Below are 17,424 nucleotides of genomic sequence, written 5' to 3' on the forward strand. Positions count from 1 at the left end.
GCTCACTCTTTGGATCCATGTCACCTTTAAGAGGTGTAACATTCACTGCAAAGGTCTGTGACTTCATTTTTGCGGTACCGCAAACTCACGGGAAGGCACGAACTCCCGACACAGGCTGCAAGCTCAGGGTCCACGGTTTGGGAAGAGAGGAGGCTAGAGACTTCACTGAACGGTGTGGATGGAGGGACTGTGCGTGGAACAGCGCGGGGAGCTCTTTGCTCTAATCAGAGGCTCCAACATGCCTCAAAGAGGCCGAGTACTGTTTTGCAGTAGGATAGAACCAATAATATGCTTATGCTGTAGATGGAACCATGTCCCCCCAAAACTCATACATTGAGTTTCACCCCAGTGTGATGGTATTAGGGGGAGGAACCTTTGGGTGGTGATCAGGTCATGAGAGCAGAGGCCTCATGAGTGGAGTTAGTACCCTTAGAAAACCAGAGCCTGCGTGGTGCTGTGCGCTTGTAATCCCAGTTATGCAGGAGGCTGAGGCAGGAGAATTGCGTGAACCTGGGAGGCAGAGGTTGCAGTGAGCTGAGATTGTGCCACTGCACTCCAGTCTGGGCGACAGATCGAGATTCCGTCTCAAAAAAAAAAAAAAAGAAGAAAAAGAAAACAAGATCCTGGAGAACCCCCTCTCCTCTTCTGCCAGGTGAGGCCACAGCAAGACAACTGCGGTCTAAGAACCAGGAGGAGGCCCTCGCCAGTCACCAAATCTGCCGGCGCCTTAATTTTAGACTTTCTAGTTTCTGGAAATGTGAGAAATGAATTTCAGCTGTTTATAACCAACCCTGGCTGTGTGATTCTGTTATAACAACCTGAACTGACGAAAACATATTGCTAGGAAATTGAAGTGAACTTAGGAGAAGGGTTAGTATCTGCTGGAGTAAAGCCTGGTTAGTTTGGTCTTTTTGTAGAGATGAGGAAGCTGGGTACCCTCTGGTGAGGGCTGCCAGGTATGACTCACCCGGCTAAGCAGAAGTCAAGCCAGCCTTCCCAGGAAGGGGAGCGGCCTGCTGAGTAAACAGACCCTGGAACCACAAAGGGAACCCTTGGCAGCTGTCTGTATGCATCAGTCTTATCTTTCATCTGTGTACATAACAGGCAACCAAGGAAAACAGTCACAAGGCAGAAGGACCAAGAGGAACAAAAGTAACAGTTGTCCCTGGAAGAAATAGATACTAAAGGCAATGAATAGAATAAAATAGTCGTAATTAACATCTCAGATATGTTTGAGGAGATATTGCATCCGCAAAACAAGAATGGAAAACTAGAGAAAGGACAAATCAGGAAATCAAAAGAGTTTAGAGACATTACAAATGTGATGATAAAAATTAAAAGCAAATCAGGAGGAGGATAGGAAAGTAAAGTTAAAGAAACTTCCCAGACTGTAGGGCAAGAAGACAAAAAGATGAAGAGTCTGACAGGGCAGGTAAGAGATGCATAGCATCAATCCAGGGTGTCAAAATGTGTCTGATAGGCCTGGTGCAGTGGCTCATACCTATAATCTCAGCACTTTGGGAGGCCAACACAGGCGGATCACCTGAGGTCAGGAGTTCGAGACCAGCCTGGCCAACATGGCAAAACCCCATCTCTACTAAAAATACAAAAATTAGCTAGGTGAGGCAGCGAGCACCTGTAATCCCAGCTACTCGGGAGGCTGAGGCAGGAGAATCGCTTGAACCCAGTAGGCAGAGGCTGCAGTGAGTCAAGATTGTGCCACTGCACTTCAGCCTGGGTGACAGAGTGAGATCTCATCTCAAAAAAAAAAAAAAAAAAAAAAAAAAAAAAAAAAAAAAGTCTGCTAGGAGTTAAGAAAGAATGAACAGAAAAAAATAAGAATGGAGGGAAGTGTAGTGGTCTCTATTGCTGCTGTATGCAAAGACCACACATTTAATGGCTTGCAACAACATAAATTTATTATCTTAACAGCTATAATGGCCAGAAGTCCTAAAATCAAGGTGTTAGCAGGACTGCATTCCTTCTGGAGGCTCTAAGGGACAATTTGTTTCCTTGTCTTTCCTAGCTTCTAGAGGCTGCCTGCATTCTTTGGCTTGTGGACCCATCCATTTTCAAGGCCAGCAGTGTATCCTCTTTAGATCTCTCTCTCTGACTCTGACCCCTGCCTCCATCATTGCACCACCCCTTCCTCTGCTTCTGATGTCACATCATCTTCTCTGACTTTGGCCCTCTTGCCTCCCTCTTATGAAGACTCTTGTGATTACATCGGGCTCCCTGGATAATACAGAAAAATATCCCCACTTCAAGATTTTAAATGACATCTGCAAAGTCCCTTTTTCCATGTAAGATAACATATTCGTAAGTTCCAGGGATTAGGATGTGACACCTTTGGTGCACCATTATTTTGTCTACTACAGGGGGAAATAAAGAAATGTTGGGGGAATAATTTCCCTGAGCTAAAAAAAGAGGAACAGTTTTTAAATTAAAACTTTCTCAAGTTATTTGATAGGATGATTGAGAAAAGATAGCTGGGTGTGGTAGCTCACACCTGTAATCCCATTATTTTGAGAGGCCGAGGTGGGAGGATCGTTTGAACCCAGAAGTTCAAGACCAGCCTGGGCAACATAAGGAGACCTCTTCTCTATAAAAAAGAAGTGAAAGGAAGAGAAGGGATCAATACCTGGGTATTTTGCCATGAACTACTAGAAAGACAAGAGGATGGGGTGACACAGGTCGCTGGCAGAGAAATGAGCTCAGCAGCACGATGTGCTAAGGAGAAATAGAAGGCTTCCTTCAAGGCTGGAGGGAAAACTATCTTGTCTCAAAAATGATACAGTAAGCTGAACTATTAATTATGAAAGCAAAAATGTTTTATGTATAAGAAAATATTTTAGAAGTTAACCACCCATGAACTCATTCTGGGGAAATACATACACTTGAGAAATGCTCTGATCATGAGAAAGTGAAAATCAAGAAAAAGAAAAATAAAGACTTCCCCAAACTACAGAACTAAATCAATATTGCAGTGAAAAGCAATTCCATACCAGGAACTCAAAGATTATTCAATAATAATAAGTTGAAGGAGAAAAAAATCATTTGACTCTCTCTACAGAGAGAGCCTTTGGAAACACTGAACACACATTTGTACTTATAGTCTTGAAAAAATGAATGGATACATCCTTATCATGATAAACTATATATATACCTCATGCTAAAATCACGGATTTATGTAATGAGGAAACACTAGAAACATTCCTACTAAGGTTAAGAACAAGGCAAACATTTTCTTAGCTCTATTATTACTTAATATATTAACCAATGCAATCAGGTAAGAGAAAAGAACTGGAGGCATCTCTGTTTGCAGATGACAAAATGGTGCATCTGGAAAACCCTAGAGAACAAAGTTGTAAAATAGTAAAACTGCCTGAAAAAATAAAAGAATTCTGCAAGACAGCAGATTATAAAATTATAGAGCAATTAATAGATTTCATATGTTGCATATAATATATAAAGTGCACATATGAAGTTAAAAGATCAATTGTTTCTCACCAGGTAATCACGGGGAAGACCAAGGAGACTCTTGAGAAAGCTTCCTTCCTAGTGGTGGTACAGGTCACTTCTCCCCTATCCCTCCTCTGTCCCTCACCATCCATGGGAAAAAACTTAAAATGTGGGGATGGAGGAGTGCCAACAGTGTCATCCTTATGAGAAAGGGAAGTTAAAATTCTAGCAAAATAGTCTCCATTCTAAACACAAGGTAACATTAGAATTTGAAGTCTGTTATATAATGAGAATGACCATTGCAACATTAAATCTGAAGTCAAACTCAACTCCTGACTAGATTAATAGAACCCCCACATTAAAGACGTAGAAGGAAAGGTGTGCTCAGTTCCAAATATGAGAATTATTTACCTCTGTTACTACTGTTAAATGTTTGTTTTTAAACAAAAACTATGAGCCATATGAAAAAGCAAGATATGTTGGAACTGACAGGGATCTTAAAATTGTAATGATTCGTGTGTTAAAGACTCTAAAGGAAAAGCTGGTAACATACAAGATTAGGTGGATGATTCAGGAGAGAGGTGGCAACTGTATGAAAGAATCAACTGGTGATACTAGAAATGAAAAACACAGTGAGAGAGATGAAGAATGCCTTTGACTCATGAGTAGACTAGACACAGTGAAGATAAGAATCAACATGAACTTGAAGATAAGTCAATAGAAAAACAAAGAGCAACAAACAGTTAAAAAATAAAAAATAAAAAACCAGTCAGGCATGATGGCTCATGCTTGTAATCCCAGCACTTTGGGAGCCCGAGGTGGTGGATCACCTGAGGTCAGGAGTTCCAGACCAGCATGGCCAACATGGCGAAATCCTGTCTCTACTAAAAATACAAAAATTTGCCGGGCGTGGTGGTGCATGCCTGTAATCTCAGCTACTCAGGAGGCTGAGGTGGGAGAATTTCTTGAACCCAGGAGGCGGAGTTCACAGTGAGTCAAAATTGTGCCATTGCACTCCAGCCTGGGCCACAGAGCAGGACTCTATCTCAAAAAAAATCTAAAAAACCAAAAAAACAAACCAGTTCATCTAAGAGCTGTGGGACAATACCAAATGATGCAATATACATGTGATACAAATCCCAAGAGGAGAAGAGAAAGAGAGTAGGGGGAAGAAATATTTGAGAAATGTTGGCTGGGAATTTTTCCAAAAATAATGACAGACACCAAGCCATAGATTCCAGAAACTTAGATAACACCAAGCAGGAAAAGAAAAGAGAGAGAGAGAAAGGAGGAAGAAAAGGGAGGAAGAAGGAAAGAAGGAAGAGAGAAACCACACTTATGTATGTCATATTCAAGTCTCCAAAAACAAAGAAAAGACCCTGAAGACAGCCAGAGAAAAAGGACACATTACATACAGAGAAACAAAGATGAGAATTGCAGTGCACTTCACCTCAGAAGCAATGCAATCCAGATTACAATAGTGACATGTTTCAACTACTGAAAGACAAAACTGTCATCCCAGCATTCTATATTCAGCAAAATATCTTTAAAAAATGAAGAAGACATACTTTCTCAGATAAATAAAAACTGAGAAAATTTACTACTAGCAGCCTTGCAATATAAGAAATGTTAAAGGAATTTCTTCAGGCAGAAAAAACTATGACACCAGCAGAATCTTGAATTTACAGAAAAACATAAAGTATTCTGGAAACGAAGCAAATGTACATAAAGTAAAGTCTATTTAAAATTTTCTTAATTTTAATTGTTCTAAAAGACAACGGCCTCAAGCAAACTATAAGATCAATGTATCATGTGGTTATAGCATATGGAAAAGTAAAATGTGTGACAATAGCAGAAAGGATGGAGGAAATAATTGGGAATATAATAATAAGCTCCTTACACTACATGTGAAATGGAATAATATTGGGAGATAGACTCTGATTAATAAAATATGTATATTATAAAATCTAGGAAAACCACCAAAAGTATAAAAAAGTTATAAATAATAAGGCATTAATGGGGATCAAAATTGAACAATAAAAAGTCTACAGCAACCCAAAAGAGTGCATTAAAAAAAGGAAAGATAAAAAAGTACAGAGGGATCAAAAAGAAAACAAGTAGCAAGATGAAATATTTTAATCAAAATAGATCAATAATCAATTTAAATTGAGAGGGACTAAATACATCAATTAAAAAAAAAAAAAACAGAAACCAAGTGGCAGAATAAAAATGCAATCCAAATTGTATGTTATCAATAAGAAACCTGCTTTAAATATAAAGATATGAGTTAAATTAAAAAGATGGAAAAAGATATACCATGCAGACAGTAAACACCAACCAACACACACACACGCGGACACACACACACACACACACACCCCTATAATAACATCAAAGTAGAATTCAGAATGAGAAATATCATCAGAGATAAAGGAGGACATTATGTAATAATGAGTCAGTTTTCCAAAAAGACACAACAATCCTAAACATGTATGTGCCTAACAACAGAGTTCGAAATACATAAACTAAAAGTTAATCGAACTGAAGTGAAAAATGAACAAATACACAATTAGACTGTAGATCTCTGGCCATACTGACCAGTATCAGGAATAAAAAAGTGGACATCGTTACAGACCCCTATAGACATTAAAAAGATAATGTGAAAATGCTTCAAACAAGCAGAGTAAAATGGATCACTTCCTTAAAAGATACGATCAAAACTCACTGAAGAAAAAAAAACAGTCTTCTAGCTATAAAGAAATTGATTTTATAGTTAAAAGCTTTCTATATAGAGAATGCCATGCCCAGATGTGTTTGGTGGTTAGTTCTAAAAACATTTAAGGCAGAAATATACCAATTTTACACAATCTCTTCCAGAAAATAGAACTCATCTTATCAGTCCAGTATTCCAATGAGATGAAGAAAACTATAAGCTGTTATCCCTCACGATTATAGACACAACAATCATCAGTATAAATTAACATATTGAATCCAGCAATACATAAATCTCTTCTGCTTCAGTTGATGCTGCTATAAAGTCAACAATATATTACAATCTAGTGTTTTTATCCCATGAACGCAAGGCTCAATCAACATTTGAAATTCAATCAATGTAACTTACCATACCAACAAGAAAAAAATTTTTTTTTTTTTGAGACAGAGTCTTGCTCTGTCGTCCAGGCTGGAGAGCAGTGGGGCGATCTTGGCTCACTGCAAGTTCCACCTCCCGGGTTCACACCATTCTCCTGCCTCAGCCTCCCAAGTAGCTGGGACCACAGGCGCCGGCCACCACGCCCGGCTAAACTTTTTTTTGTATTTTTAGTAGAGACAGGGTTTCACCGTGTTAGCCAGAATGGTCTCGATCTCCTGACCTTGTGATCCACCCACCTCGGCCTTCCAAAGTGCTAGGATTACAGGCGTGAGCCACCGCGCCCAGCCCAAACAAAATTTTTTTAAAAAAGAAAACTATATGATTATCTCAATAGAAGTATAAATAGTATAAATGGTACTTTACAGTATTCACAATCTATGATGAAAAAACAAACTCTCAATATATTTGGAATAAATAGGACATTTCTTAATATGAAAACAGGTAGGTACAAAAAAACCAAAGCTAGCATCATACTTGGTTGTGAAAGACTCACTATGTCTACCCAAGGATCAGACACAAGTCAAGGATGTCCTCTTTTACTACTCCTATTCAACATTGTGCTGGAAATCATAGCTAGCTGCTATGGTCTAAATGTTAGTGTCTCCCAGGAAGTTATATACTGAAACTGAATTCCCCAATGTAATTATGTTAAGAGGTGGGCCTTTGGGAGGGGATTAGGTCATGAAGCTTTCCCCTCTCCTCAGTGGGATTAGTGCCCTTAAAAAAAGGCTCAAGGGAGCTTATTTGCTTCTTTCACCATGTGAGAACACAGCTAGAAGCTGCTATGTTTGAAAAAAAGGAGCTTTTGCCAGACACCAAATCTGCTAGCACCTTGATCTTAGACTTTCTAATTACCAGAACCGTGAACAATACATTTCTGTTGTTTGTAAGTTATCCAGTCTAGGGGAATTTGTTACGGCAGCCTGAATGGGCTAAAACACCAGTGTAACATGGCAAGACAAGACATAAAAGATTGTAGTTTGTAAAGGAATACTTTGCCTCTAGTTACAGGTGACATGACTATACATGCAGAAAAGTCCAAAAAAAAAAAAAAAAAAGCTATGAAAAAAACCACTTCTAGAATTAATAAAGGAGTTTAGCTAAGATACAAGGATACAAGTTTAATAAATAAAAGTTAATTATATTTGCTACTAGTCATGCACAATGGCAATTAAAAATTTTAAAATCACCACTTTAAAAAGCAAAGAAGAAGAGGAACTTCTACATGTTTAGGTGTCACTCAAAGAAAAACTTGTCATGTTCCACACCTCCAGCTCCAGCTTAAAAATTTTGCCTGATTGGAGAAGAAGGCCATAAAACAGATAGTTTCCAATCTCTTCTCGTTGGAATTGACTTCTTGTGCAACAGAATGTGGAGAAGTCTAAACCCAAGGGCCTCTAGAGAACAGTGCAAGTTGTAGTGAAAGGCATCTGAAAGGAGATTCATACATTTATGAAAAGAAAGCCTAAACCAGGCTGACTAGTTTTCAGGACAGAACTGAGGAACAAGACAGCCGGGAGGAGCACTTCTGAGTTCCTGGGGAAAAATATGAAGCTTAGACCCCAGAAACGGTTCCTTCAAAGGAATCACAATTTGATTGGATGTCTTTGTAGAGGCATCAATGCCCCAAGGCACTCTTGAAAACGAGAACAATCATTGAGCAATTAGTGGTTTCACATCTGGATGTGGCCAGAGACAGAAAGACAGTCCTAACAATACCACAGTCAGCTCATTATTCAAGTTGAAGAACAGAGAGAAAATGAATGGGGGCGGGGGGGAAGCCTCAGATATATGTGGGACACAATTAAACACAACAACATATACATAACAAGGTACCAGAAGGAGAGGAAAGAAAGCAGAAAAAAAAATTCAAAGAAATAGTGGCAGAAAACTTCTCAAATTTATTGAAAACAACAACCTACTCATTCACAAAGGTCAATCAACTCCAAACAGGATAAATTAGAAAACATTTACAAACAGAAACACCATGATGAAAACCAAAGACAAGAAAAAATCTTAAAGGCAGCAAGAGAAAAATGACTCATCACTTAAAAGAGAACCCCAAATACATTAGCAGCTGACTTATAACAAAACACACGTCAGAAGGCAGTAAAATAACATATTTGAAGTGTTCAAAGAAAAAATCAAGGAAGAATCCTATATACATCACAGCTGTATTTGAAAAATGAAGGCAAAATAAAGAAATTCCTAGATCAAAAAACAAAACAAACAAAAACCCAGAGAATTTGTTGCTATTAGGCCTGCCTTCAAGAAATACTACAAAAAAATTATTCAGGTTTAAAGTAAGTTACCTTAAATGGTAATTTGAATCCACAAAAACAAAGAATATCAGTGAAAGTTACTGTCCTTTAAAAAGACACCATAAATGCATATTTTCTCTTTTGTCTCATACTTATTTTAAAGGCGGTTATATAAAATAATATGTATATCATACATTGTTGAGCCTATAACATATATGTGAAATATATTTGCCAATAACATCACAAAGGAGGTAAGTGGGAGTAAACATGTAATGGGCTAAGAAAATGATTATAACAATGTATCATTGAGTTTGTAAAATTAATAGATGTAATGTATATAAAAATAATACCATAGAAATAGGGGAAATGGAACAGGGCTGTATAGGAATAGGGTTCTTAATCGATCACTGGAATTAAACTCGTTTAAATCTCAAGGTGATTATGATCAGTTAATTATGTATGGTAGGCCCTAGAGCAACCATTAAAAAATGTAGTACAAATATAGTGGGAAAAAATCCTAATGAAATTAAAATGCTACATTAGAAAATGTTTACTTAATACAGAAAAAGCAGTAAAGCAGCGATGGAAGAACAGAAAAAACACAGGACATATGTAAGACAAAAATAAAATAGACATAAATCTAACTATATTGATGATAATATCAAATGCGAGTGGATTAAACAATTCTCAAAAGGCAAAAATTGTCATACTGAATTACAAAAAACATGCTTCTACTTACTACATGTTGTCTGCAAGAAAGACACTTTTAATTCAAAGATACAAATAGATTGACAGTAAAAGGATGGAAAAAGATATGTCATGAAAACAGCAACCGGCCGGGAGCGGTGGCTCAAGCCTGTAATCCCAGCACTTTGGGAGGCCGAGACGGGCGGATCACGAGGTCAGGAGATCGAGACCATCCTGGCTAACACGGTGAAACCCCGTCTCTACTAAAAAATACCAAAAAACTAGCCGGGCGCGGTGGCCTGTAGTCCCAGCTACTCGGGAGGCTGAGGCAGGAGAATGGCGTAAACCCGGGAGGCGGAGCTTGCAGTGAGCTGAGATCCGGCCACTGCACTCCAGCCTGGGTGACCGAGCGAGACTCCGTCTCAAAAAAAAAAAAAAAAAAAAAAAACAGCAACCATAGGAAAGCTGGAGTGGCTACAGTAATAGATAAAATATACTTTAAAGCAAAATATGTTGCTGGACATCAATGGGAATACTTTATAACAGTAAAGGATTAACCCATCAGGAAAATATACCAATTATAAATATATATTCAGCTAATAACAGAGCACCAATACATGGAAAAAACTGACAGAAATGAAGAAATATATAGACATTTCAATATCCTCTCTTAATGATAGATAGAACGATTAGACAGAAGATCAATAAAGAAGTAGAAGAAGACTTGAATGACACTATAAACCAACTACACCTAACAGACGACTATAGAACATGCTATGGTTTGGATATTTGGCCTCTCCAAATCTCATGTTGAAATTTGATCCGCAATGTTGGAGGTAGGGACTCAATGGGAGGCATTTAGGTCATGGAGGCATATCCTTCATGAATGTCTTGGTGCTATCCTCACATTAATGAGAGAGTTCTCATTCTATTAGTTCCCATGGAAGCTAGTTGTTTAAAATAATCTGGCACTTCCCTACCTCCCCTCTCTGTTGCTTCCATTCTCTTGCCATGTGATCTGTACACATTGGCTCCCCTTTGCCTTCTGCCATGAGGTCATGAGTGAAAGCAGCCTATAGGCCTCACCAGAAGTCGATGTTGGTACCATGCTTCTTGTAAAGTCTGCAGAACCATGAGCCAAATAAAACTCTTTTCTTTATAAATCATCCAGCCTCAGGTATTCCTTTATAGCAACACAAATGAACTAAGACAGAACATTCCACTGAATTACGACAAAATACATACTCTTCTCAAGTGTACATAGAACATTCTCAAGGATAGACCATATGCTAAACCATAAAGCATACCTCAATAAATTTAAAAGAATTGAAATAATACAAAATATGTTCTCTGACCACAATGGAATGAAAGTAGAAATTTATAGCAGGAAAATAATTTGGTAAACTCAGAGATACGTGGAAATTTTACAAAACATTCCTGAATAACCAATAGGACAAAGAAAAAATAAAAAGGGAAGTCAGAAAATAGATTTATGTGAGTCAAAATGAAGATACAATATCCCCAAAGTAATGGAATGCAAGTAAAATAGTGCTTAGAGGGAAATTTATAGCTGTAAATACCTATGTTAAGAAAGAAAAAAGATCTTAAATCAATACTCTAACCTTTCACCCTAGGAAACTGGAAACTAAACCCAAAGCAAGCCAGAGGAAGAAAATAATAAAGATTAGAATAGATATCAATGAAATAGAGAATAAAAAACAAAAGATGGACAATAAAAATAATAGAAAAAATTGATAAAACCAAAGCTGATTCTCTAAAAACATCTACAAAATTGATAAATATTTAATTTTCAGGTTGAAATTTTCAGTTTCTAGGTTGAACAAGAAAAAAAAGATGGCTCAAATTAGTAGAATCGAAGTGAAAGAGGAGACATTACTACTGACTTTATAGAAGTAAAAGGGATTTAAAAGAAAAACGATGAACAATTGTATGTATGCCAACAAATTAGGTAATGACAAATTAGATAAAACTGACAAATTTCTAGAAAGATACAAACCACAAAAACTGATTACACAAGAAATAGACAATCTGAATATACCTATAAGAAGCAAAGTAATCAAAAACTACGCACTAAGAAAATCTTAGGCCCAGAATACTTCGTCACTAAATTCTACCAAGCATTTAAAGGAGAATTAATGCTAATATCTCACATTCAAAAAAAGGGGTGGGAACACTCTGCAACTCATTATGAAGCCATTATTATCCTTATACAAATACCAGAGAAGACATTACAAGAAAACTACAGAGCAATACCTGTTATGAATACAGATATTAAAAATTCTAAACAAAATAATAGCAAACCAAATTCAGCAATATACAAAAAGAATTATACACAATGACCAAGTGATATTTACAGCAGAGATACAAGGTTGACTTAACATTTTAAAAATAATTAACGTAATACATCACATCAATAGATTAAAAACCAAAAATCACATCAACATCTCAAAAATCATTTGAAAAACTCCAACACCTTTTCTTGACAAAAACACTTACCAAACTAAAAACACGGAAACTTCTTCAACTGGATAAAGGCATTTATAAAACACCCATATCAAATGTCATACTTAATAGTAAAAGGAAAAATGGACCAAAATACTCTCAAAGAATCAAGAAAAGAGAGAAAGATTAACATAGAACAAATGAGACAAACAGCACCTTTAAGATGGTAGCTTTAAATTGAAACATATTAGAAATTTCATTAACTCATCTGTTCCATGTTTGCTTTGTTATTCACTGTTAATATGTTTCCTAGAGTTTGAATGTGTCCCTCAAAGTTCATGTGTTGGAAACTTACTCCCCAATGTAAAGCATTGAGAGGTGGAACCTTTAAGAGGTGAGTAGGTCATGGAATACTCTGCCCTAATACATGAATTAATGGCAAGGTTGTGAGTAATTATCATGATTAGTTATCATGAAAGTGGGTTCCTTAAAAAAGGATGAGTTTGGTTTGCCCCCTTCTACCTCTCTCATCCATGTGATGCCTTCTACCCCATTATGAAGCAGCAAAAAGGCAATCACAAGTTGCTGGCCCTTTGATCTTGGACTTCTGAGCCTCCAGAACTGTGAGACATAAATTTTTTAAAAAAATAAATTATCTAGGCCGGGCACAATGGCTCATGGCTGCAGTCCCCAGCACTTTGGGAGGCCGAGGCGGGTGGATCACTTGAGGTCAGGAGTTCAAGAACAGCCTGGCCAACATGGTGAAACCCCATCTCTACTAAAAATACAAAAATTAGCCAAGTGTGGTGGCGCACACCTGTAATCCCAGCTTACTCAGGAGGCTGAGGCAGGAGAGTTGCCTGAACCCGGGAGGCAGAGGCTGCAGTGAGCTGAGATTGTGCCACTGCACTTCAGCCTGGGTGACAGAGTGAGACTCTGTCTCAAATAAAATAAAACAAAATAAAATAAAATAAATAAATTATCTAGTCTCTGGCATTCTGTTTTTTTTTTGTTGTTGTTGTTGTTGTTTGTTTGTTTGCTTTTTCTTTTTTTTTTAAGACAGAGTTTCACTCTTGTTGCCCAGGCTGGAATGCAATGGCACAATCTCGGCTCACTGCAACCTCCGTCTCCCAGGTTCAAGCAATTCTCCTACCTCAGCCTCCCGAGTAGCTGGGATTACAGGTGCACACCACCACACTCTGCTAATTTTTGTATTTTTAGTAGAGACAGGGTTTCATCATATTGGTCACGCTAGTTTTGAACTCCTGACCTCAGGTGATGTGCCTGCCTCAGCCTCCCAAAATGTTGGGATTACAGGCATGAGCCACTGTGTCTGGCCTTCTGGTATTCTGTTATAGCGGCACAAAATGAACTAAGACAACAACGTTAAATGATCTGATTAAAATAAAAAGGTTGTTAAAGTGTATTAAAAACCTAACAAACCTTACCTTTTTTTTAAAATGACAAAGTGCACATTCAACACACAAGCATACAGGGAGCTTGTGGATAAGAGGACTAAAAAAGATTTACTGTGCAAACACTAACGAAAACCCACCTCTATATAAAAAGGCAAAATAGAGCTTATGACAGAGCTTTGCTTCTAAGTAACTCAAGGTTTAAAGAAGAATTGCAATTAAAAATTTGCGCTTAATTACATAAAAGCTCTCCATATACTGTATATCAAATCTTGTTGGAAGCAGCTAAAGTTGTACTTTAGAGGATTTTTCAGCCTTCAAACACATAAAGAAAGAACAGAGGCTGAAAGAACGATTATCTATTTGAAGAAATTAGGAAAACAAAATATCCATTTGAAGAAATCAGAGAAAAAGTATATTAAATTTAAAGAAAGTAGAATAAAAGACACCGGGATGACAAGAACAGAAATTCATGACATAGAAAACAAACATAAATAAAAGGAATCGACCAAAGCAAAAGTTGCTTCTTTGCAAAAATTAATGAGATGATATACCTTTAGTAACAGTGTTCAAGGACAAAAACAAAGAGTGCACACAATAACACTATCAAGAATGAAAGAGGACCATCGCTATCAATCCCACAAATAATAATATGAAAAGTAGAGGACATACTGAACAACTCAACACCCCAAAACTGTGAAAGATAGTTAACTGAAAAAATACTAATTACAGAAACATACATAGCAGAAATAGTACTAAATAAATATAATCAATAAGCAAAATTTTTTTCTACAAAAATTTTTGTACAAAGCTACCATGGCTTTCCTAGCAGGATCTATGTATTAGTCCATTTTTGTGTTGCAATAAAGAAGTACTCGAGAATGAGTAATTTATAATGAAAAAATATTTTGGTTTGGTGTGGTGGCTCACATCTGTGATCCTAGCACTTTGGAAGGCCAAGGCTAGAAGATCCCTTGTGCCCAGGAGTCTGGGACCAGCCTGGGCAACACAGGGAGACCCTGTCTCTAAAAATACATACATATATATAAACATAAATAAGAAAAGAGATTTAATTGACTCACAGTTCTGCAGCTGTACAGGAAGCTTGGTGCTGGCATCTGCTTCTAGTGACGGCCTCAAGATGCGTACAACCATGGTAGAAGGCAAATGGGGACCTGTGAGGAAAAGAGAGGTCAGCCTGTTACTGTGTCTATATAGAAAGAAGTAGATTTAAGAGACTCCATTTGGTTCTGTATTTGAGATGCTGTTAATCTGTGACCCTACCCCCAACCTTGTCCTTGCAAGAGACATGTGCTGTGGTGACTTAAGGTTTAGAGGATTTTGGGCTGTACAGAATGTGATTTGTTAAACAAGTGCCTAAAGGCTGCTTGTGGTTAAAGGTCATCACCATTCTCTTAATCTCAAGTAAGAGAAAAACATTTGTCTCCTGCCGGTCCCTGGGCAATGGAACATCTCCGTGTAAAACCCATTGTGTGCTTTGTTTACTGAGCAAAGAGAAAACCGCCTTTAGGAATAAGGTGGGATTTGCTGGAGCAATGCTGCTAGAAGGTTTATGGAGATGTTTGCATACGCATCTCAAGGCACAGCATTTTTCTTGAACTTATTCAGGTCACAGAGATCTTTATCTATATGTCTTACTGCTGATTTTCTCCCTAAAATGATCCTATTGTCCTGCCACTCCCTTATCTTTTTGATGGTGAAGATAATTATCAATAAATACTAAGGGAACTCAGAGACCAGGGCCGGCGTGGGTCCTCTGTAAGCTGCGTGCCGGTCCCCTGGGCCCTGCTTTTCTTTCTCTATACTTTGTCTCTGTGTCTTATTTCTTTTCTCAAGTCTCTCATTCCACCTAACGAGAAACACCCACAAGTGTGGAGGGGCAGGCCACCCCTTCAGGGACCTGGTGTATTACATGGTGCATCTCCCCAGAAAAGGCTTGAGAGGCCCCCAGAATCCCTAGCTGAGTGACTAGTGAAGATCTTTCCTTGTATGAAGCCAGGCCATAAAGACTGAAGCGGTGCCTATTTTTCAGAAGCACAAATCTCAGTAAAAAATAATAAGGCATATGAAGAAATAGGGAAAAATGGCCCAATCAAAGGAACAAAATAAATATCCAGGAACTGACCTTAAACAAAGAGATCAATTAACGACCTGAAAAAGAATTCAAAATAATTGTCTTAAAGAACTGCAGTGTGATACAAGAGTACACAGACAGACAACTAAAAACAAATCCAGAAAACAATGCATTAACAAAGTGACAATATGATCAAAGAGACAAAAACTAAGGAAAAAAAAATATCCAGAGCCGAAGACTGCAATAACTGAATTATAAAATTCACTAGAAGGATTCAACAGACAACTTGATCAAGCAGAACAAAGAATCAGTGAAGGTGAAGACAGATAATTTGAAGTGATCAAGTCACAGGAACAGAAAGAATAAAGAATTAATAAAAGTGAAGAAAGCCTAAGGGACTTATGAAAAATCATCAAGCCTGTCAGTGTACATGTTATAGGAGTTAAAAAGAAGAATGAGAGCAAAGGGCAGAGAGCTTATTTGAAGAAATAATAGCCCAAACTTCCAAATCTAAGGAAGAAAATGGACATCCAAATTCTGGAAGCTCAAAGGATGCTGACTAAGAAGAACCCAGAGATGCCCACACTGAGACATATTGTAATCAAACTATCAAGGATAGTTTGATGTATCAGAAGTCAAGAATAAAGAGGGAGTCTTGAAAACAGCAAGAGAAAAGCCATTTGTCATGTACAAGGAAGCTACTATAAGATTATCAGCTGATTTCTCAGCAGAAACATTATAGGCTAGAAAGGAGTGAGATGTTATATGCAAAGTACTGGAAGAAAAAAAAACTTTTGTCAACCAAGAATATTATAACCAACAAAACTGTTCTTCAAAAATGAAGCCAAGTGGTCTCCCAAAACCACAACCCAGCCGCCACTAGCATCGTCACCACCCATAAAAGAACTGAGCTGAGTGGGGGTGCTGCCCAGAGTCCTGTGGGCAGAAGACTACAGCAGGAGCTGATAACCCTCATGACGTCTGGTGACAAAGGGATTTCTGCCTTCCTTGAATCAGACAAACTTTTCAAATGGGTAGGGACCTTCTGTGGAGCAGTTGGCACAGTATATGAAGACCTGAGGTATAAGCTCTTGCTAGAGTTCCCCAGTGGCTACCCTTACAATGAGCCCACATTGAAGTTCCTCACACCTTGCTACCACCCCAACATAGACACCCAGGGTAACATATGCCTGGATATCTGGAAGGACAAGTGGTCTGTACTGTAGGGCATCAGGACCATTCTGGTCTCCATCCAGAGTCTGCTAGGAGAACCCAACATTGATAGCCCTTTGAACATGCATGCTATTGAGTTCTGGAAAAAAGCTTCCCGCAGCTTTTACCTGCAAGAAACCTACTCAAAGTAGGTTACCAGCCAGGACCCCTGATGCAGGCTGCCCAGACTGTCCTTTTTTTTTTTTTTATGAAGTGGAGTCTTGCTCTGTTGCCCAGGCTGGAGTGCAGTGGTGAGATCTCAGCTCACTGCAACCTCCACCTCCCAAGTTCAAACGATTCTCATGCCTCAGCCTCCTGAGTAGCTGGGATTACAGGCGCCCGCCACCACACCCGGTTAATTTTGGTATTTTTAGTAGACATGAGGTTTCACTATGTTGGTCAGGCTGGTCACAAACTCCTGACCTCAGGTGATCTGTCCTCCTTGGCCTCCCAAAGTGCTAGGATTACAGGCATGAGCCACCACGCCTGGTCTCCCTGCCTATCTTTGTGTCGTCTTCTTAAGTTTTCCTTCGACGGTCTGTCCTGTCTGTGATTTCTGTATAGGACTCTGTATCTTGAGCTGTGGTATTATTTTTGTTTTGTTTTTGTCTTTTAAATTAAGCCTTGGTTGAGCCATTGTGATGTATCTTAAATAAATACATTTTGGTCATTAAAAAA

General features: G+C 38.2%; 1 pseudogene; it reads left to right on the plus strand.

The window, feature by feature from the left end:
- The first annotated feature begins 919 nt into the window (after window positions 1-919).
- On the plus strand, window positions 920-16,919 carry LOC111528819 (annotated as a pseudogene).
- The last annotated feature ends 505 nt before the right edge of the window (window positions 16,920-17,424 follow it).

Source organism: Piliocolobus tephrosceles, chromosome 6 (assembly GCF_002776525.5).
Source record: "Piliocolobus tephrosceles isolate RC106 chromosome 6, ASM277652v3, whole genome shotgun sequence".
NCBI classification, from domain to species: domain Eukaryota; kingdom Metazoa; phylum Chordata; class Mammalia; order Primates; family Cercopithecidae; genus Piliocolobus; species Piliocolobus tephrosceles.